Here is a 21,644-nt window from a genome sequence, read left to right as displayed (position 1 = left end):
GAAACCCCAAATACATCTTAATGGAGAGCTTATGGGAAGGGTGTCTGTGCTCCAGGTCTGTATTGCAGCTCCTCAAATACAGTGATTCATCTCTCAGGCCCCTTAGGTGCTGCTTATTAACTAATAATCAAGAATAAAGTCAGAGGGCAATTCTTTAAGGAAAAAAAGTGCAGACAATCCCAGAAAGGAAAGATACTCTAATAGCTCGTAGTGTTAGTAGTGCTCAAACCAACAGCTGGAGCTGCTGAGGAGCTTGAGAGCCTCCAAGGAAAGCAGGGAGCATCTCTGTAGTATTAAAGCAAGCGGTTCAGTTCTGAATCCTTGACTACACATGAGTTATGGCAGCTCCTTGATCCACCTTGACCCAGCCACAGCAATCCCAGTGATCTTACTATTTCAACTAGTATCTCTTCTTCTGCTCCTATTCTCACAGCTTCATAGTGAGAGGATACCCAGGACACAGCAGACAGTCTTAAGTTTGCTTTTTAAGTGCTTCATGTGGCACAGGGTCCTGTAAAACAGTGTGTTACAAATGCCACAATCATTAGCACTTGTAGCGTCAATGGTTTTTCTGAACATGTCAGGTATTTCCCCATAACAAGAATGATTCTGGCTTAAGTATTTCAAAATGCAAGAATTTAAAGCCCAGGTGAAATTTTGGCCCCAACCAGAACAGTGGCTCTATTTCACCATCTCAGTTTGCAGAAGCATAAACACAACACTACATTTGTATATTTACATAAAACCCCTATCCCTGACAATCAACATGTGGACTACAGCTGGATCCCATACCCAAAAGCATGCTTCCAAAACCCAAAAAGGAGCACCTACTGAGTTCATGGTCAGTTTTAAGTGTTGGTTGGCATGGCCTGCATCTACCTTACTGGCTTAAAACAGACAGCTTAAAAACAACAAAATGTAATCAGCTCCAAATGCAACACACCCCTGGGTATCCAATGGTATTTGCTTTACATGGTCAGCATCAATCCCTGATTATAAAGAGATCAGACAGGTGGTTTAAAGGTAAACTGCATTAGGATCAAATGAAATACATACAGTAAAAATAGTTATTGTAAATCCAATTAATTCTAATAATCTTGGTAGGTTTTGCATCTCATTGAGGAGGTCTGTATTTAACCAGTCTCCTTTCACTTAGTGGTTTTCATGCAAGATCTATTTACTTCTATTTCCAAAACCCAGCTAAAGAATGTTTATTGTTAAATAAAACACATAAAACCAGGCCTTTTCTAAGTCAGTGAGAAATTCATAAGAACATTTTATGCATATAAGATTTTGTAAATCAAGCCAAACCTGTATTTAAACATAGACAGCATCCCTTTCATATAACAACACAAATACTGTGGCACTGATTTTATAATAATCTACTACACTTTAGTCTTTCATTCAGTGCTGACAACTGTACTGTAAGAAATGTCACAAACATAAATAATAAAAGTCACTACCACAAGACAAAAGCAGTCGGAGATTGAAATTCTCTCAGCGATCCATTCCTGCTGCCTGGGAAACCACGTTAGGTTTTTCAACTCCAGATATAGCTGTTCCTAGATGATACAGTTCCAAAAGCTGTCACATCTGCCAGTGAGCACGAGAAAAAAATCCCACAGCCAGCAGATCCAGAGCAGGGGGAGGGATCAACTGGGAAGGCGGGGCAAGAAGAGAGAGGGGTCAGTCTCAGATGAGAGGAAGAGGTGGGAAGATTAAGGATGGAAGGGGAATGAGTGTTAGTAAGGAAGAGAGGAATGGTTGGGAGACAGGCAACCGAGGAGGAGGGCACAGAAAAGAAGCAACATCACCCGGGGGGAAGGGGGGGAAAGTAGATAAATGTTATCAGGAGTGGCTCGTTCCAACGCCCAGACAAAGGCAGCACCGTGCACTGCCTTTTCACCCGACCTGCTTCCACCCTGCTCACGTCCAGCCACACGTTCCGCTAGGACACCGTACGGACCCGTGCTCATACCCTCCCTCACTCACACATGCACTTGATGATAGCACGGCAGCACAGAGCTACTTCAGTCTCACTTGTGCAGTTTCCAGTTAAAAATAAGCTCTCCCTCCCCCTCCTTGCTGCAGCACCGAACTCGCTCATCAGCTCATTGCGTCGCTATCGCAGATCTGGACGCAGTTCCCTACATTCCTCCTGCCCCGGACGAGAGATAACACTTGGTCCCTGGGCTCAAGAAAGCCATTCCCACCATTTCCAAATCCTCCCACAGCTGATCTGCCAAACTGCTCTGGCCAGCTCCAAGAGGAAAGGGAGAGAAGGAGAACTCTTCCTACACGACCTGAGGAACTGTAATATGCAGATTGAGTTTGCAGTAGGAAGATGAAGATCCCAGAGAACACACCAATTAAAAGGAAAAATGTATTTCCATACTCTGCTACTCAGGTCACTGTCATGTGCTGCATTTGAAATGGATTACAGGTTAACTAGGCCATTATCCATGCATGTCATATGCATGTGTTCACACAAATGTATGTGTGAATATGCACACATGGAATTTCACTGCATCCCATACCTTCTAAAATAGTCATGTTTGCCTTCCTGAGGTTTCCAACACTCTTAGTATTTATAGCAAGCCATAAAGTATCATAGCAGTTTGCAAATAAAGGGAAATGACAGGTTAGGTCCTTGAAGAGCTGACAAACCCAAGTGTGACTTCACACAGCAAGGAATGGCAACAAGGGTCAGTGAAAGGGAAAAAGCCAAACGGTCCAAAATCTGAAATGGGATCTAAAAGTACTGCCCTGAAACCTTCTACATTTGTCTTCAATTCTGGTTTTAGAAATACTTGTTGAAGTACTTTTTTTCCTCCTAAAGGATGAGTGGATATCTTCTTACTGTGCTATGCTTTTCCTCATTTCAAGTCCTTTCCTTCTATTCCTTTCTCCTTCACCAGCCCCCCATGGCAAAGCTGTGTGTTGGAGCAAAGCAACAGCACAGCAAACTGATGTAATGCTCTAAATCCTGCCCAAACACACACGAGAGCACAGATTAATATTACATTAGAAATAAGCTTAGAAAGAGACATATTTGTTATATTGGTGGGTTTATTTCCGAGGAATGAGAAGGACAGCACAACTGGCTTGACATTGTTTGCAGTGCCTCCACTGAACAGGGTGTGAAGGCTTTGGAGCTCTCTCTCCCCTGCTCCATTTCCTTGCTCATAAATTAGGACTAAAACCCAGTGAACACCTAATTGCTCAGCTTGTTTGGGATGCTGCTGGGTTACATACTTTTAGATGTGTTTTAGTTATACCATACCAAATTGATACTGAGACATATATAAAAGCACTTGCAAAGAAAAGACCTCTTGAACTTCCCAAAACCAGCACAGGCATGTCCCAAACGCTAATGGGTTTATCCCTTGACAAATAACAAAATTTTCCATTATTTACAGTCCACTAGAAATCCCAGCTGAAGTCACCATCCCATTGTGTCTGTCTCTGAAGTCAGGGCCCACCCTCTAGAGTTTCATCTAAACAGACTAAAGGTGAGGAAGGGGAATTATTATCCTCATTTACAGATGAGACAAAAAAAATTACTAGCCCTGTTTTTTCCCACCTATGTGTAGATTAGCAGATCTACAACATCTCCCAGGTATGTCTCCTGTCTGCTTTTTAACTTTATATCAAGGCCAGATCCAGGCCCAACACAAACCTTGCCTTCCACAGAGAGAAAACATGGGTGCAGGGCCCCAGTGGAGGCCAAGACATGCTCTGACCACAGGTTTGATCTGGACATCAGCACATGGGTCCAGAAGCCTTGACAGAACTAAGCAGAACAGACAGAAAACACACCCAAACCTCAGCTGCAGTCCAGTGCCTTCATTAGAAGACCAGCCTTTCCCCCCTGGGCTCAGTGTGTGAGAGGGTACAGCCACCAAACGCTGCTGCACCACCAGGGAAGGCAGATCGTGTCCTTGGCACACAGAGCCAGCAGGACGTGTGCTGCAGGTCACCAGGCTGAGACCAAAGCCACAACAATTCTGACCCTTTCCCCCACCTTTTACATGATTCATGTGGCTCGTGTCCTGTTCTGACTATACCAAACCATGCTGTGCTGCACCTCTGACACTCACCTCACACCCACACCCCTCCCTGACCCCTGTCCAAAGAGCAGCTGCATTGTTCCATATGGATTTCCCAACATTATTTTGCCATGAAGGATGCATCAGGGTTAAAAACAGGTTGCTGTATTTTGCTGTTAATCCAAAGCACCACAGAGTTTAAAGACAGGGCTTGACGGATTCAGGGCTTCACTCTCCACTGTCTTGTGTGACAGATCAATTCAAAATCAGCATAAAAGTACTATCAAGATTAGAATAAGAACATTTAAGGTCCTGTCTCCAAAAATTCACATGAATAGCAACATCTTACATATCAGACAAGAGGTTACATTGGGACAAGCCAAGGGGCCACATCTGGCATGTGGGGTCACATGGCAGGAGAAGGAGCCAAAGCACTGGGCTGCAACACTGGGCACCACGTCCTGTGGCTCCATGTGAGCCCTGGAACCTCAGCGCGCTCTTGCACGGCTCGCAGATCCAGTTGCCTCTGGCACGTGAGGTTATGAGAGGGAAGCTGCAGCTCCATGTGCAAATGGGCACAGCACAGATTTTACTGTATGCAGGAAGAGTCACACACTCAGGGAGCTGGACTGAATTCTCACAAGCAGATCTGTCCCAGCAGAGGCACTGGTGACCACTGTCACAGATCACCATACTTGCTCCAGTAGCACAGCAAAGGGCTGACAAGAGACACCCCAGCAATTCCCCAGATCACCCAAGTATAGAGATGCAAGAGGTAAACTTCCTCCCAGCCAACACTAAACAATCTCAGTCCCTAGTTATGCTCATCAGGTTCTCCCAAAGAGAGATACAAATATATGTAATTGCTGTCAGCTTCCTGCAAGGTAGTTTGCTTGTGTTATCCCCACAGGATAACTGATGGGAAAACTCCAGCCCAGGCAGTGCCCCCCAAAACATGGAAGGACAGATTTGCTTAACCCCACAACCTGCCTGACTCTCAGTGCCTTCCTGCTCACTGCTGCCAACGCTGAGATGCAAATTTAAATTACAACAGACAAGTCTTCTCCCAGGGAATATCGGTTATCCTGCTCTGTTTGCCACAACTGTGAGTGTTCACACAGCCCTCTGTATGTTAAAACCTGAGGTGCACTCCTAACACAAGATAAATGACTGCTATTGGCTATAGCTACATTCCCTTCATCAATTAATTACAAAATAATCTAATTACTAACACTACAAGTTAAATGGATGAGCCCTAGGGAAAGTGTAATTTCCTGAGACATTTTTGAGGGAAATAGATTTCAACTTTCAGTCTATGGGCACCCTCCATTCCCACTGTTCTCTTTTGCCAGATAAATGGAAGGTCACTCTAAGAACAACAGTACCATTGGTAAGACCAAATGGCAGTGCGTTAGTCCTCAAACCACACAGTAATCCTGCAGCTTTAGAAACTGTAATGAGGAATTCCTTAAAAAAAAGACCTGTAGAAGCCAAGTGCTGATTTTGTGCTCCACTGCACTAAGTCTATGACATTATAACTCAAAATCAGTGAGACTGGTGCAGGAGCAGCAGTGGTGCCACAGACAAGGAAGCCGCTCCCCAGTCCAGAACCCCCCAACAAGGTGTCAGAGCTTTCTGTGCTCTCTACAGCCCTCAGTGCTGAGCAGCACAACTCCTGGTGAGGCTTCAGCTACTCCTGCTCACTTGTGTCCTGTCCAGGTACAGAGCTCATGTGCTGCTCTCAATGGGATGGAACTTCAGCAGGGTACCTCTGTGGGTACCCAAAAAAACCCTCAAGTGCAATACAGAGCTCAGAGCCTGGCTGTGTGTTTTTACTTGCAGTTGGGCTAAGCTAGTCCAAGCTGCTTTAAGCAATTTTGTTTAAAGCAATTTACACAAATATTTAGCTCTTCTCTCTGCTTGTGAATTTCCCTAAGCATATTACAGAAGTAGGTTAAAAAGAGCTCTCTTTTTCAATTTGGAGGCAGGACAGCCAAACTTAAAAGAATTCTCGTTAATTTAATTCTGCTTGGGAATGAAAACCATTTTGTGACCAAGCAAGTGTTGTTTCTCACTTTGCAAGCCTTGGCAACAGGACCCAGGGTGGTCTTCCTAGGTACATCCATACTCACACCCATCTAGACAGAAACAACCTCAGTGCACAGAGCAGGCTTTCCATCTGGGAGCACAGTTACTAATCCAGCAAGCTATTTGCTGACAGCTCTTTCCACTATTTGATCAGCTTTACTTCTAGATTCATAAATAATTGTTCACACAGCATGCAGGATGTACATACCAAGGCAGCACTGAATGTTAATAACAATATAAAGCTTCCTCACACCATCAGGAATGAGACTTTTCTGTGGGACAGGGCTGGAGAGAGAGTGAGGAAGCAGCTTCCCTTCCCCAGCAGCTGTGTTAGGGACCGACAGGTTGTACCCAAACAGAGAGCTCAGAAAAGCAGACAAAGAGTGGGCAAAGGTCTCTTACTCTCCGTACATCCCCCAGCTTCACCTGAGAGCTCACACTCACCAGACACAAATTGCTCTTCTGTTTTTTCAGTGCTCTGTCCCCAACTACATTAAAGCATTAATGCCCTGGCAAAAAAGAAAACAAATATTAACAGACAGGACTGTTTTCTGTCACTGCAAATGCTTGCTTCTATGCACTGGTTACCTGACAAAAATAATTAAATACAAATGCCAAATAAATCCGTATATTGTAACTTAAATAGAACAAGATTAGGCAGCTTTCAGCCAGCCAAAACACACACACCCAGCCCCACACGAGTACTCCAGCATAGCTTCAGGAAGTGTTCTGAAAGGATCCCGGGCAGCAGAGCCACCAGAAGGTTGGGAATACACACAGGAAGGGTTTAACTAGACCTCTCTGAAGGTATGTCGAAGGTCCTTGCAGATGGAAGATACTTAAGAGCAGATAGTGCTCTGTCTCCTGTAAAGGCGATGAGTATGCATGTTCCTGACGTGCTGTCTGCTCCCTCAAGCATCATCCCGAGTAATTTTTAACCCCTTCTTCACCCCAAGGTTTTAAGAGCATCACCCTGTGAGATTCAACAAGGCATCTTCCCTCCACATTCCCCATCCTCTTGAGTGTCAGTTGGCTAAACTGCCAGATTTCAGCCCCACATGTTGTCCCACCTCATAGACCCTGGAAAGTAAAAACCACAAGATCTTACTGGCAGTCCTGCTGCAACAATGCTGGTGGTGGACAGTTCCAAGAGAGAGGAGAAAGAAGAGTCTGGAGGTAAACTCTCCCACTGTCATGCAGTAAAGCCGATTGGAGGACGGTGTTGCTGGGCTATAGGAGTAAAGATGAAGCAAACTCCTTCCCAAAGGAATCCAGCTCCCAGTTTTTCTTTCCTTCCAGAAGCATCCCTTGAGAGAAAAAAATTGTATGACCCCCCCAAACTATTCCACTCTCACTTCACCCCAGGCGGGCACTGCCAACACACGTGTGATCATTACACTAATCCTTGGCAGTGACACGGCTCAGCTCCGAAGGGAAGGGGTTAAACCGAGGCAGCACAGCCACTGAGAAGCGGAGACTTAGTTTAAACTGACAAACCCAGTCCTCCGTAAACACAGGGAACAAATCCCACGAAACAGCGGCCATTAGGACGGTTGTTCTGGCTTTAAAGCAAGTAAGCAAATCAATGTTGATCCCCAAATCTGCAGGAGGGCGCTTACCCCTGACTCCTCATTGCTCCGTGACCAGAGATGAAGTGAGAACGCTCCGCCACCAGAATCCGCTGACACGTCGATAAACTTGAGAGAGAAAGACGGCAGGAGAAAGCGGGAGAAGAAAAAGGGGTGGAGGCAAGTCTGACATGTTTGTACAGTGCCTGATTCACCTAAGCTGCCGAGTTTGATTTCAGGGTGTGGTAGCAGATGGGACACGGGAGCACTCAGCGTAGAGAAGCCTCAGATTCCTGTTCCACGGAAAATGACAGATGCCAACAGCAGAGTCTCTTGGGACCATCTCACCTTCTTCTTACCGTCTCCTCTCTTGGTCCCTAGAGGGGATGAGAGAGATAAAGAGCTCAGAGTCACACCTGGGCATCCCGATGTGCCGGGTGTCGGGCAAGAACTTTGGGGAGATCATCTCCCATTCCCCTCCACCCTTTTTCACACCCGACTACACTGTGATTTATGAAAGCTCCACTCGTCAGCTCTTCTCTCTCGGCTCCACAGCCTCGGGGCCGGGAGCTGCTGAAGCTTCTAACAAACCCGACATCTCCGCCTGTGTCGCCTGGCTGCAGATTTCAGGACCTGCCACCAATCCCTTGTCATTCCAGGAAGGAAAGCTTTGATTGCTTGCTTTATGGCTCGCTGTAGAAAAATTCACCCCATTTATTTGCATTGCAGATGAGCAGCACATGACCTGGCGCTTTTACTTTTCCCCTGTCCTCGCCATGAGTCAGTGCTGCCAGGTCTGGAGTCTGGGATCACCCTCTAATTCAGTTGCGCTGCCTGTGCCTCAGGGTTTACTGACTACTGGAAATAGACTTTCCACAAGCAGCAGGACACCAGCTCCGGCACTGCCGGCTGGGCTTGTGGGCCATCATCAGAGGACACTTTGGGAATTACAGCCTGGAGCAATTAGAGTTCATGGCAGCAAACGCATCAGCTGCCCTTGCTCCATTGCAAACAAGGAGGATTCTTGGCCTATCCAAACCACTGACAATGCTGGCTTAACCCTCATATATTTTTAGGTCCAAAGAACAAGAGATACAAACAATAAAAACCCACCCCCATGTAGTTTTAGGGGCTTTTTTCATAACATTGGTTTTGTTGAACTACCCTTAAATAAATAGTGACATGCTACAAATAATCATTAGGTGGTCATTATTATTGCTGGGAGTGGCTTGTCCCACAGAGATGAGCCAGCCCAGTGACCTTTTAGCCATATTCCCCCCATTTCCACTTTCCTCCCTACCTTTTCATTCCAACAAAAAGAGCTGCAATATCTTTGTACAACCACCAGAGTCTCAGCTGTAGCTGGAATTCATGAGCTCTACAGTACTATCATGGAGAAGGAACAGAACCAAGATTCATAGAGAGAACCTTTTGGAGCTGATGGTCTGAGGTTCCTAATCCTCATTTCCCAACCTGCTAGCTAAGTTGTGGAAGGCTGCTTTCTGAACACACAGTCACCGCTTCTACATTACACTGCAGGTCCCTACCTGCCACAGTGACCCAGGTTTCCTGCCTGTTCCCTCCCCAGGGTATAGGAAATAGAGCTAGCCAGGTTTCTTTCTGTCTGGGGATTAGCTTTTCTCTCCTACAGGGCAGGCCCCATACACAGATGCCATCAAACAAGGAAAGTTCTCTTTAATAGTAAAGGGGGATAGCATTCTTTCCCAACTCACTGGAACTCACAGGGCAGAGCAGTGTGGTGGAGGATCAGGGATGAGGAAGCAGAGCGTGAACCTAGTAGGTGTGGATGGCAAACCATCCCTGTCATCTGTGCACCTGGGCTTTGCTGCCGTGCCAGGCAGCGCAGAGTCATCTGCACAGCCATGGCGTGGGGAGTGTCACACACAAACAGCTTCTACAGTCTACAAGGAGTCATCCAGCCTTAGAGCTGGCTCCATATTTGCATGACTATTGTATTTCCTGGGTTACACGCTAGCACAGTCTTCTAAAACAAGACTTGAGTTTGTTATAAACGGCAGAGCTTGATTTTACTTGTCAAGGCACAAGCTTAGATGAAACTAAGGCAGTTCTGAGTCAGTATAAACCTCTGCTGCCTACAACCTTAATGAAAAATTAGGACACTTTCTAGTCTTTATATTCACAAGTTTGGTCCCAGTAGTCCTGCACACTTTGAAGAAAAATTTCCCAGTAAAAGTGACACGTCTCTAATTTTCCCCTTCAGCAACTATCCCTTCATTACACATTTTACTGCTCCTTGCCTGCCCACTGCTCTCTTCTTAGCTAGAGAATTGCACAAGACAATATAAATAATTATACTGGCGCATTTATATAAACACACGATACACACCCCACTCCTCCTACGGCTGCTCTCTCAGGTCTCGTCGGTCTCTGGGACAGCCATTCCTGGCAGCAACAAGTGCTGCAGGGTACGTTGACTAAACGTCTGCATTGGAGCCTGCTTGATTTATCTTCCCAGCAAAGGCCATTCCATATTCCATGTCCCCTCCCCAGACACAAAGCAAACCAAATTTCAGATCCAAAGAGCTGATCTCACTTCGTTCCTCATCCTGCCCAGCCACATCACTGTGCTAGGAGAGCTCCAGGATCTCACATCCTGCACTGCTGCTGCAATAGGTTCCATTTAATCCCATTTAATCACCACTTGGAGGAGGATTTTGTGATGAAAACCCCACTATTAAATGTTTTCCTATTCCAATAGGCAACACTGGGGACTTTTAAAATATAAAAGGTCAGAGTCACCTAGGCCAACTGTACCATATACAATGTCTGTCTTCTACCTCAGCCAGGAGAAACATACCTGCCCACCTGTCTGAAACTTGCGGAAACTGGGCAAACTGCTAAGGAAAATGGGTCTGTATTCGACAGAGCTTCCAGGAAAAGCCTAACATCAAGGCACAGAAAATCTGATACATTCAGGAAATCCTAGTAAGAAGTACAGCAATTCCACTTATTAAGCCAGGCTGTGGCTCAGGACCAGACTTTTCATCCAGTCTTCCCTGTGCCCAGGGATCAGATAGGAAGCAGAAATGCTCTTCCACACAGAATCCCTTCCCTTTCATGGTTCTGTAAATCTATAGAAGCTGGCCAGGGAAGCGAAAGAATACACTTAAGGATTGGGACAAAGGGGTCACTAGGAGAAAGGGTGTGTTGCAAATTCGCACATCAGAACCAACTGGTGGGAGGAAGCACAAGATAGGAATCAAGTCTGGGAGTCTCATAATCATGACATGACAGTGAAGCCAGGACTGGAGATAAGGAGGGAGCAATCCAGAGGCAGTTTCACTTTAAATAAGTGCTTAAATAAGTGCTTACAGTTTAGCCACCTTTCCTTAAGGGTATCCCATTCGGAGGGGGACAGAACATTCCATGAGTGCATTACCTGGATAGCCAGCACCAGTGTTTGGGTTATCCTCCTGCTTACTATGCATTGCTGCCATTATCCAGGTAGGCTCCTGAGATGCCAGCAGGACAAAGCCCTGCTTGTACTCCAGCTGCATGAGCTCACCCAGTGTTTTTATCCAAGGTTTACAGTCTAAACCAGGGGAGGTTTTTTTCCAATTCAAAACAGAACACAAATGCATGAGAGCTGAAGAACTGGAAGTTCATCGAGCAAGTCCATCGCCTCTGCCAGAGCTCTGTGTTCTGTCAAGGATCTGGACACATCTCCACACTCCTATCTGGCAGGGCAGTGGGGAGCTTAAAGTCCCTCTCTACCCTATGCCAAACAATGCAGACTGGGGGACATGGAAGAAGGGAACTTGTCCTTCTTCAGGCTCACAATGGGTTACAGCCAGGTTCTCATGGGCCAAACAACTCCTGTGGTGGAGCAAAGCACAACCAGCAAGGAAACAGCATAAGGACCTGCAAATTCTACCAAATTTGCAGAATGTCAGAGGCAAGAAGCACAGAATCATTAAGGTTGGAAAAGACCTCTAAGATCATCAAGTCCAACCTTTGACCCATCACTACTTTGTCAACCGGACCAGAGCACTGAACGCCACATCCAGTCCTTCCTTGAACACCTCAAGGATGATGCCTCCACCACTGCCCTGGTGCAGTGCCCCAGTGCCTGACAACTGTTTCAGTGAAGAAAGCAGGTTAAGCTTAGAGAAGGTAAGAAAACATCAGACTCTGAAAATTTTAATGCCTGCTCTGATGAGAAACTGAAGTTAAAGCTCAAGAAGATCACCTGAACATAGCACACACTATTTTGCTACTGGTTAAATTCCTGTGGCTTGGTAGATGTTCCTGCAGATAATATCAATACAGCTTGGAACACAGCCACCTCACACTTCTTCCAGATCTTTTACTTGTAAAAATTCACAGCCTTATTTGGTTATAACAGAAGTAACATCATGGTCCACCTCACAAGCCTGTGCCACACTCTAGAAAAGGTGCTTCTTCTGCTTCCCAGAAAAGCCAGGATGATCAATCCTGCAATGGCAACATCACAGCAGAAAACCAACATTGCCTACAGATTCCCAGGTCACCTTGGGAAAGGCATTCTGCACGCTGCTAAAATGACTGTGACAATGCTCAACTCCCCCAGAACAGAGGCGGCTTAATCTGTTGTTTTTCCAAGCATGCTGCGATCCTTAAGGATGCTATAGAAATGCAGATTGAAATCCCTCGCTGGCACCAGAGGAATACAGACTGCAGCCTCTGTTCTGAATAACTAGGTCAGTCAGCTATCGCTGAAGTATTAGCCAGAATCCAGCAAACTCCTAGTGGCTAAAATAACAGCTGCAGAAGTCTAACACCATTTGCTGCCATTAGTCACTCTACCTCTGGATACATTCAAACCCAACTCTGCAGAGCTTAGAATAATTTGAGGGTTGGAGCCTATGCTTGTCAAAATCCAAGCACGTGCCTCTGTGCAGCACAGGTTTCCCATCCCACTTGCAGCCATGTGGAGGCAAGGAAAAACTGTCCTCGCAGCCAACTCAGCCTTACCCTGAAAGCATTCAGCCCAGAAAAATCAGGAAGATGCACTGCTAATCCCATGCCAGGGAACAGGCATCAGCTCCCAGCAGCAGCTTCCCTGCAGCAAGTACAGGAGAGGGCTTTGACCTACGGTGGTGAGTGGGTGACATTTTTGGGGGGAAGGCTGTTAGAGGCAGAGCAGCTATTCCTCTCTGTGAAAGAAAAGAGGGGAAGGGCTGACAATTGCTATGGGAACAAGTATCCAAAATTTATTTCAACCCTTTCCAGTTTTTTTTTTGGGTTTTTTTTGTTCCCCCCCCTTCCCCGCTATTATTAATTTTATTTTCAAGATCTGGTTGTTTCAGGAGCCTGGCCTATGGTTCAGCTGCACGAAGTCATGCCACAACACAGCAGCCACAACCTGCAATGCAGGAACTAGACCTTCTTGTTCTGCCACTGAGAGCATGTCACAATACCGTACCCTCGGTTTCCCTTATCTCCACAAGCAGAGAATGCTCTGGAGTCCACAGGAGGGGTTGCAAAGGATTAAATTATTATAATCCTCACTTAGAGATGTATTGATATAACACAAAAATGGTAGCTGTGACATCCTTGTCTTGCATTCTAACTGCTACGATAGAGGAACAAGTTAATTCCTACCTCACCTAAGAGTGACTTTCAGTCTTTCCTGATAGTAGTTACAGAAGTCTCTTGCTTTCTTTATCTTCAGCAATTTCCTCCAGCCTTCATTTAGGTCAGAATTTTTAATAGCCTAAATACTGCCCAAGACAGAAGGAGGAGCTGGTTGTTCTGAGGTACCAGTTTCAGCATAACACATACTAGTGGGCAAACAGTAAAGTTCCAACTACCACTAGCCTTCATTAAAAACAAGTTTCCAAACTATCCAAAACATCTGTGCAACTACTAAGGCTGCCAGATTCCACAATAAGGAACTAAAGCATGCACACAGTCAGGCAATACATGTTAGAAAGGACTGGAACAAACCAGCTGCCTCTGGTACTGTAGGAACATTTTTCTACCACAGCCCTACCCTATGATTAAGGGAGGCCAAACTGAGCACAATCACAGCCTACCTGAGCACATGGACCTGCTGGCACTTGGCAGAGTGAATGCCCGTCCTTTGGAAGGAGTCTAGATCCTGCTGGCTGCTGAGAGAGGGAAATCATGGTGGAACAACTCAACCAGAATCCTCTTCAACATGACACCAGAAACTAGTCCACTGATATACACATGTGTGTGTGTGTGTGTGTATAGCTAAAGATTAAAGAAAATCTCCATCATCACCATCATCCTCAAAGAAGAAAAGAGCAACATAAGACATTGCCACTTAAGCTGTAAATAAGATGCAATGTTTCCTAATTTGCACATTTAGAGACTCTGGGGCTAGCATTGTAAAAATAACTGAAAAACTTCAGTTGATCTTCTACTTAATCACCATTCGTCAAAGTACTAATTCAAAAAACACTTTTCTTGTTCATGTGCTCTCTGAGGTGGCAAATAAATGCTATAAATAAATGAATTTTAAAAAATACATTCCAATACAAAAAATATTAACTAGCTCGTTTCCACGTGTGATCTTTGGGGGGAAAAAAAAAGGCTTCTTAACACTTAGAATGACCATTTTCTTACGTAGTTCTTCAGAATTTTAATGAAAACTGAAAGCCTGGGTAACAGCTGTGCCCAAAGACATCCTACAGAGATACTTGAGCATTTATCTGAAAAACTCCTTCATTTTCTTCTTTCCACAAGTAGCAGTCCCAGTCTAAGCACAGTCACAGATCACTGAAGGTGATCCCAGACCACAGATTAGAAGGAGCTAGAAAATTCAGGGGAGCCCAAGAGACTCTTTTAAAAGCATATCTTTAAATGAATAAAAGGTAATATTCCTTAAATAAGTTATTGGCTCAGCTTTATGTGACCCAGGCTTCTGTTTTGAGATGCTTTGGGAGAACATATTTAGAACTTGGAAGAGAACACAAAAGCCCAAAGAGCTTTGCAAATTTCTGATTTGGGAGTAAGCAGAATTAGTATTTTCCTTCCTTTAACACCAAACAGTATTCTATAAGAAAGAGGCAGAAATCAGGAGGTTTTCTCAGCTGCAGTCACAGACAGGAGCAGTTTGTCTACTGACATCATCTCATGGTTGATGAGGTGCCACAAGATTCTAAGCTATTTGTGCCATTAGTTAATACATTTAGATTTCTAATTAAATAAACACAAGCAGGCGCTTTTCCTTTTAGGCCCCAATTACTCCATCCCAGTGCTAGGTTTGCAGTTTGACTTTTGTCCTTTCCCTGCACACTCAGGAGCTCTGATGGCTGCAGACTGTGAGTGTCCCCAAAGCGGACAGCTTGCTGCAGCATGACCAGCTTAGAGATGACTTGCCCAGAGAGACTTCTTCCCGAAGTCAACTGTAACATCTGTTCTTCGGATGAAATCCAAAATCCCTTGAAACCAGAGCTTTTTCACTGACTTCCACAAGTGCTAGGAAGATCCTCATTCTAAGCTGGATGTTACAGGAAAGAAGTTAATTTCTAGCATTACTGTATGCAGTGATGTACTTTCTTGGCCAAGGCCCAAAGTACTCATTATGAAGTGTAACACCCTGCTTAATTCTTCCAGAAGCCAATCATAAGGCTACTATGAATTTTAATGAGCACTGAATCAAGACCCAGATGGTTTTTTAAGCCAAATTATCCTGTTCTTGGTTATTTTAAGATCTGTGTAGTGCCTTCTGGCCACTACATGTTAACTCCTCTATTCCTGGCCCAGGTTAAGGACAGACTTGCACCCTTCTTCTCTCCCTCTAACCACAGCTTTCCAGCTGTGCTGTGAAGACCCTCAGCTCCTTCTATGCCTTGAAAAGCCACAGATTTAGAAAACTCAAATGTTGACACAGGTGGGGTAAAAAGGTTCCCACAATACTTGGCAAGAAAGAAAGCCAAAAAACTAGAAGGCCATCAATAAGGGAACACCGACCCTACAGACATTCAACTCTATTTAACCAATTCTCAGGGACAAACAATTGGGCACAGAGCCATCAAGTTGACATTATCAATTTAGGGAGTCACTGTCTCTGCTGAAGTTGCTGAATACATTTGCTTTCTAGTTTGCAATGCCATGTTTCATTTTAACAACTACACCATCTTGTCTATACACTCTCACTGTGCCATATAAGCAGGCCACCTGCCCCTGGCCAGGGGATGTTGCTGCATTGCCTCAGCTGGGTCTACACCAAAAATGACACTGCCCAAAGCCACAGTTTGGCTACATTGGTTCTTCAGAGCAGGTTACAAATTACCTTCCACATCTACCACAAGCCGCTATCACCTTACTCTTTCCTTTGACTAAACTTGGGAGTTCTGGGGAGAGCTGTGGGTAGTTGGTTGGTTGTTTCCTCAGATGGGGTAAAAGGGGGAGGAAAGGAAGAAGAACACAAAAGGAAAAAGGTTCTACTACCTGCTTTCCTGGTCCCCAGGTATCCAGGTTCTTCTCTCACTGCAACAGCAGTTCTCACTCCAGTGTCCCAGTGCCTCTGTTCTTCATTAAATCTCCTATTATACTCATAGAATCACAGACTAGTTTGGGTTGGAAGAGACCTTAAAGATCATCTAGTTCCAGCCCCCTTCCATGGGCAGGGAACCTTCCAATAGATCAGGCTCCTCCAAGCCCCATCCAGCCTCACTTGTATGGGTTTTTCTTTTTGTATTCTGGGATTATTTCCATCCCCCTCACCCTTGTCTGGTAAACAGATGGATGTCACAGAAATGAAAAGAGTAACCAAAACTTGCAGCATTATACAAGGCAGCTATGGAGAAGAAACAATGTTATGTCACTGGCTGTTACTCAGTCAAGAGTGGTTAATGACTACATGCTATTTAACCACCTCCCCAGAACGGGCATCACAGCTTGAGGAATGCAGATAGAACTCTAAGATGATCAAAGATGAGAAGTGGGAGGGAAATAAGGAAACAAAATCTGGTTTAATGTCCTTTCTTGCCTTCAGATGCATGACACATGGCACAGTTGTCCTGAGTCTGGGTCTGAAATGTTTATTTTTAATTCACTGAAAACACCCTAACCGAGCAGCAGGAGTGCAAGTGACACACAGAACTTGCCATCATTTGCTAAAGCAGAGAGGGAGCTCAGTCTCTGTGCTGGGATTGCCAAGTCCTGCAAAAACATCCAGCTCAGGAACTCAGCTCTGTCTTTGGAAGTGGCCGAGGAGTGTGTGCTTTAACCAGCATCTGTCCCTTTTCCCTTGAACCACATTTTAACTTCTTAGCAGTAAAAAATCATTCTGCCTTGTTCCTATTCCTCTGAGCAATTGTACACAGGCCCGTCTTATTACTACATTAGTGTAATTTTGTCTCCAACATTCCCCCTGAGAGGAATTACTCATGTCCTGCTATTTATTTTACTGCTAAGAACCTGGGTTTTAGGAGTAGTTTTAATTAAATACCAATGCTCCTCCTCCTCAGTTAGGATCGCCTTTATCTAGGTTGCTATGCTTTGCATTCTCCAGCAGCAACACTTGTTTCCTCTTATTTATCCCTCCTTCCATGGTTCTCTCTGGAACTCAGAAAAGCCCCCCTCTACCACCAAGTTGTATCAGCCAAAGTACAAGGTTTCACCAGATGTAAAGAACCATCCCATGGAAGATAATCTGATGTTTAACAGTGGTTATGCAGAATTCCAGTTTAAAATTATGTCAAGTGGCACTACGAAAAGCAGCAGCAGCAACTTCCATAGCCCCCCAAAGTCACAGGTTGCTGTGCTGGCATGTCCACCAGTCCACAGCATGTGGCTACTACTGTTCCTTTCCAGTTTCCCTGCTCCTCTGGGGCCTTGCTTGCACTTCCCTTGCTCCCCCCTATCCTCTTAATGTTGTGATCTTCTTTGGGAGTTTGAAGTATAGCATGGCCACCCCCTGGGTAAACACCTCTTCAAAGTCTTTGCTGTCCCTGGATAATGATCGTATCACAATGTATTCCAGACTTGGGTACAAGACACAGGACTCTTGGAAGCTGCCCTAGATTAATGATTTAAGAGTTATTCGTTCATGCTCCCCAAGTGACAGAGGCAGAACTGATGACTCCTGACTAGGAAGTTGGCAGGAATATCCTCAACTATTTCTACGGAGTGGAATCAAGCAGCAGCAACTACATCCAAATGCATGAGCTGATCCAGAGCCTGGCAGCGACAGCTGCGGACACAGCACAATGTTACACAAGCACTGCTGGCACCAAGGCCCTCCCAGCCACCAGCCCCTGCCTCAACATTGGGCACAGGCGCCCTTCCCCACGCAACCTCACCCAGCCATTCTGCAGCCCGCCCAGGGCACAATTTCCCTCCAGGCACTGTTTGGTTCCCACCTTCCCTAGGGGAAAAAAAGAGGCAACAAAGTATTTTGATTTCACTCTTCACAGACTTGACAAGGCTTTTTTCCAAAAGTTTACTGACTATAGTTATTTCCCTAACCAGAAGGTGGTTTTGTTTTATGAGCACATATTATTCCTTTTCCAAGAGCAAAATGGAACTGCTTTCAAGTATTAGTACCATTAACGTGCAAAGAGAAAGTGTGGATGCTCTGCCCTGCACTTCCGGGCTCAGCAAACGCCTTCCCTCCACGGCTCCAGCAGCTCTGCCAAATCCATGCTCTGCTGTACTCACATCAAGGACTGTCATTATACCCACAACTTAAGCACACATTTCTCAGGCTGGAGGGTTCCCAGCTAGGAATAGTTTCAGTATAAGGAAGGGATGCTGATGATCAAACATTTTTTAGGTGCTACTGTTTTTTTTCAGAGCCATCTCTGTACATTCAAGGTATTTTTCTCCTACCTTTAACAGACTTTTCCTGCAGCTATGACAAGCTCTCTACTACTTTCTGGCCTCTTAACCAATAGTTTTCAACAGCAATAAACTGGTTGTTCAGGTGTCATAAAATTTTTTAAAACATAATCTTATCTCCTTGCTCTAGGTTTCAACAGCATTTCTTCAAACCATGCCAATTAAAAACCTTTAAGTCCATCCCAAGGCAGGAACCATCTTCATTTTGCCTCCTACAGAACAACAAATAATCTAGCAATGTTGAAAACCACTAAATTAATAAATCATAAACTGATGTCTATTTACTAAATTTTATTTTCATTCACCTACTGCTCTTTCAATACCCATCATTCTGCTACTTAAATATATGTTTTAGAGGCACCATCCATGGCATTCACTCAACACTAGAACACAGGCAGTATTAAAAACACCACAGCACAAGGCAGTGTTAAAAACATTCTCCCTCACCCATTTTTATGGCTTCAGACCTCAGAAAATTAGCTCTTATTGGTTGACTTTTCAGCCTAAAAAGGGAGTACCAGAGACATAATACATATATTTGAGTTCTACAGACCAGGAAAGTAACACAACTGCAGAAGTCATTTTAGTTTCAGTGTTCAGAATGCTGAACCCTGTTGCCCCATCTACCTCCCACAAAAGCAGGCTTACCTTGAAAAAAGACCCCAGAGAAATATTTCTGGAGTAAATTCAGTCCCTTCTTCCTTCTGACTGCAGGTTGCTGCTTGTCTTAAATACGGGAAACATCCCTTGCTTCAGGCAAAAATTCTCAGCAATTTAGTCTTAAAGCTTCTGCAGAAAATTCCTCATGCACATGCAACCCCCCCCTCCCCCGGCTCCAGCTGCTTCCTCAGCAGCACTGCCCCGTGCCAGGTGCTGGGCAGTGATCCCAGTGCTCCCACCCCTGTTCCCGGCAGGCAGTACAGGTGGAAGCACAACTCAGGGAAGGTAAAACAGCCTCACAACCATCAATTCCATTGAAACCTTGCAGTTCCAGCTGAGATCTCACTGCAGACACATAGCCCTGTCAGGATGCTGGGATGCAGTGAGTCAATGTTTTCTGGGACCTTTTTTTATCGTGGGCTGATGCTGTGAGCTCAGCAAAGAGGATGGCACAGTGCCTTGAGTGGCATTTTGCACAAAAGGCAAAAGCAAGATACTAATCAAGATTCTGGTGTGGAGAGAATCTATGCATTTTCCCCTCAACCAAGCCTAGAAATCACAGGCTTATCATCACACTGGGGTGGGGACAGAGCTACAGACATAACAGAGCCTCACACTTTGAGAATCTGTGATTAAAGACTCTCATGCCCTGTAAACTGCAGGCCACAAGTGGCAAATAAAGTGTTATTCCATCACCGACTTCCTTCTCTATGTGGGGAGCATTGCCATGTCCTTTTGTAGATGTCAGGACTCTGGGCATTGTGCTGGTCTTGCATAACTTGCCTGGGTCCCATGTCATACAATTTCAAAAATTGTAAAAGCTAATACAAAGTTGACACTTCTGCAGGCTGGGTTTCAGCAACAGTTCGCCTGGCACTCTGAGAAGGAAGGTAAACTGTTCTATGGCTTCAGACTTCACAGGGATGTAAATGAGGACAGATTTATTAAGCTGATTGAAACAGCTCATACTGGCTGAAACTCTGCAGCTGTAACCATTATATTCCTGATCCTTGAGTCCCAAATGCAACCCAGCAGAATCCAATGCTGTAATCAAGACAGCAAGTACCATGGCTTCTCCCCACTTCAGTTGGTTTAGAAATCAACACTAGCAGGGCTAGCAGGGAGGAAATTAAGTATTTTCCATAGGTATCCTGATAAAGAAGCCAGTTTTTTACAGCTTCCTGGCATGTCAATTACTTCAGTATTTCCTACACAACACTCAGAAAAGAGAAGCACTTTTTTTTTTTCTCCCAGATAAAGGTGTTGTATCCAAGAGCAAGTTCATTTTTCTTGTTCTTGGAATTGGCATCTATTTCCTCACCTGAATAACCACAAGCACATTTTTGTGAACATTAGGTAACAAGAAAGCCAGCTGCTAATTCTTCCTCATCAGAGCCTGGGGAAAAATCTGAGCTGTTGGGTGAAAGCTAAAAAAACAAACAGAATAGATGGGAGGGGGAAGAGGAGTGAGAAATAATTCAGGAGTGAGTCAGTCATACTCCTCCTGCTTAGTCACCTGTAGTTCTGCTCTCCAGACACACTGAAGATCAGGAATAAGATTCCTACCTGCCTTCCACCTACCTCCTCCTGACAAGGACTTGGAAAAAGAGATAGGGTAGAGTTTGGGGAATCTGCCACTAGAGATGCTCGTTTTCCAGAGTAACAGAGCTGCCAGTAGCCCCTTTGTTTGTTTCCCACCTCCTTCTGTTGCCCCTGCACTATTTTGCAGTTAAATCATCTTGATTCAACCTGTTCATCTGCTAGTCTGAGTTCCTGTGATGGTGCCCTGCAGTTTTGACATCGTAGGGGGTTGCCATGGAGAAGAGGGTGATGTCATTGACACAAAAAGCACTGAACTTACAAATACAACAGGAACCGAGCTATTTATAAGAGCTGCTTCTCTTCCCCCTCTCTTTGCTGGGGTGGGTGGAAGCAAAGGCAGCAGCTCCATTCTTGATGTTTCTGTCAACAAGTCTCAGAAATGAATTTTCTTGTCAGAAAATATCCCAAGCCCGTGAGATTACTGAATGCTGTCAGCTTTCAGATTTCATTCATTAGAGCTTGATTTATCTTTCCCAGCTCCTGGGTTTGAGGTTAAATAACACTCATGTGTGTAGAGTAACTTCTACTCTGAAAAAAATCTCTCTGTTGTGAGATACAACCAGTTCTGGAAGAAAAGACATATCACAAAAAGAAAGGGGACAGAGATCCTGGTTTATGTAAAGGCTTCATACTGCTTATAACCACTCAGTAATATCTCATGGAATCACAGAACAGCCTGAGCTGGAAGGGACTCCTGAGGATCCTGTGACTGTTGGTTTGGCCTTGGCTGTTTGGGGTTTGCACATCAACACAATTCTTACAGAACAAATGTTTAGTGCATGTAAAAATTGCAAAACACAGAGGAGAGAAAAGGAAAGCTTAAGAACTCGGAAATGAA

General features: G+C 44.9%; 1 protein-coding gene across 2 annotated transcripts in view; it reads right to left on the bottom strand.

Moving 5' to 3' along the window:
• The window catches only part of PAK6 (p21 (RAC1) activated kinase 6), a 37,978-nt gene extending 18,701 nt beyond the window's left edge, over positions 1 to 19,277 (bottom strand). Inside the window, exons 1-4 of one of the 2 annotated variants that reach the window (XM_053981245.1) lie at positions 19,193 to 19,277; positions 7,757 to 8,082; positions 7,246 to 7,444; positions 6,582 to 6,646 (exon numbers count right to left, since the gene is read on the bottom strand). The gene's annotated coding sequence lies outside the window, so the exon portion shown is untranslated. Of the gene's footprint in view, positions 1 to 1,463; positions 1,535 to 6,581; positions 6,647 to 7,245; positions 7,445 to 7,756; positions 8,083 to 19,192 lie in introns of those variants that run through there. The other variant, XM_053981246.1, reaches the window with a different exon arrangement.
• Positions 19,278 to 21,644: the final 2,367 nt, after the last annotated feature.

This window comes from Vidua macroura, chromosome 6, assembly GCF_024509145.1.
Source record: "Vidua macroura isolate BioBank_ID:100142 chromosome 6, ASM2450914v1, whole genome shotgun sequence".
Lineage (NCBI taxonomy): Eukaryota > Metazoa > Chordata > Aves > Passeriformes > Viduidae > Vidua > Vidua macroura.
Note: the sequence above shows the minus strand (reverse complement) of the source record. Positions and strands in the feature narration are given on the sequence as shown.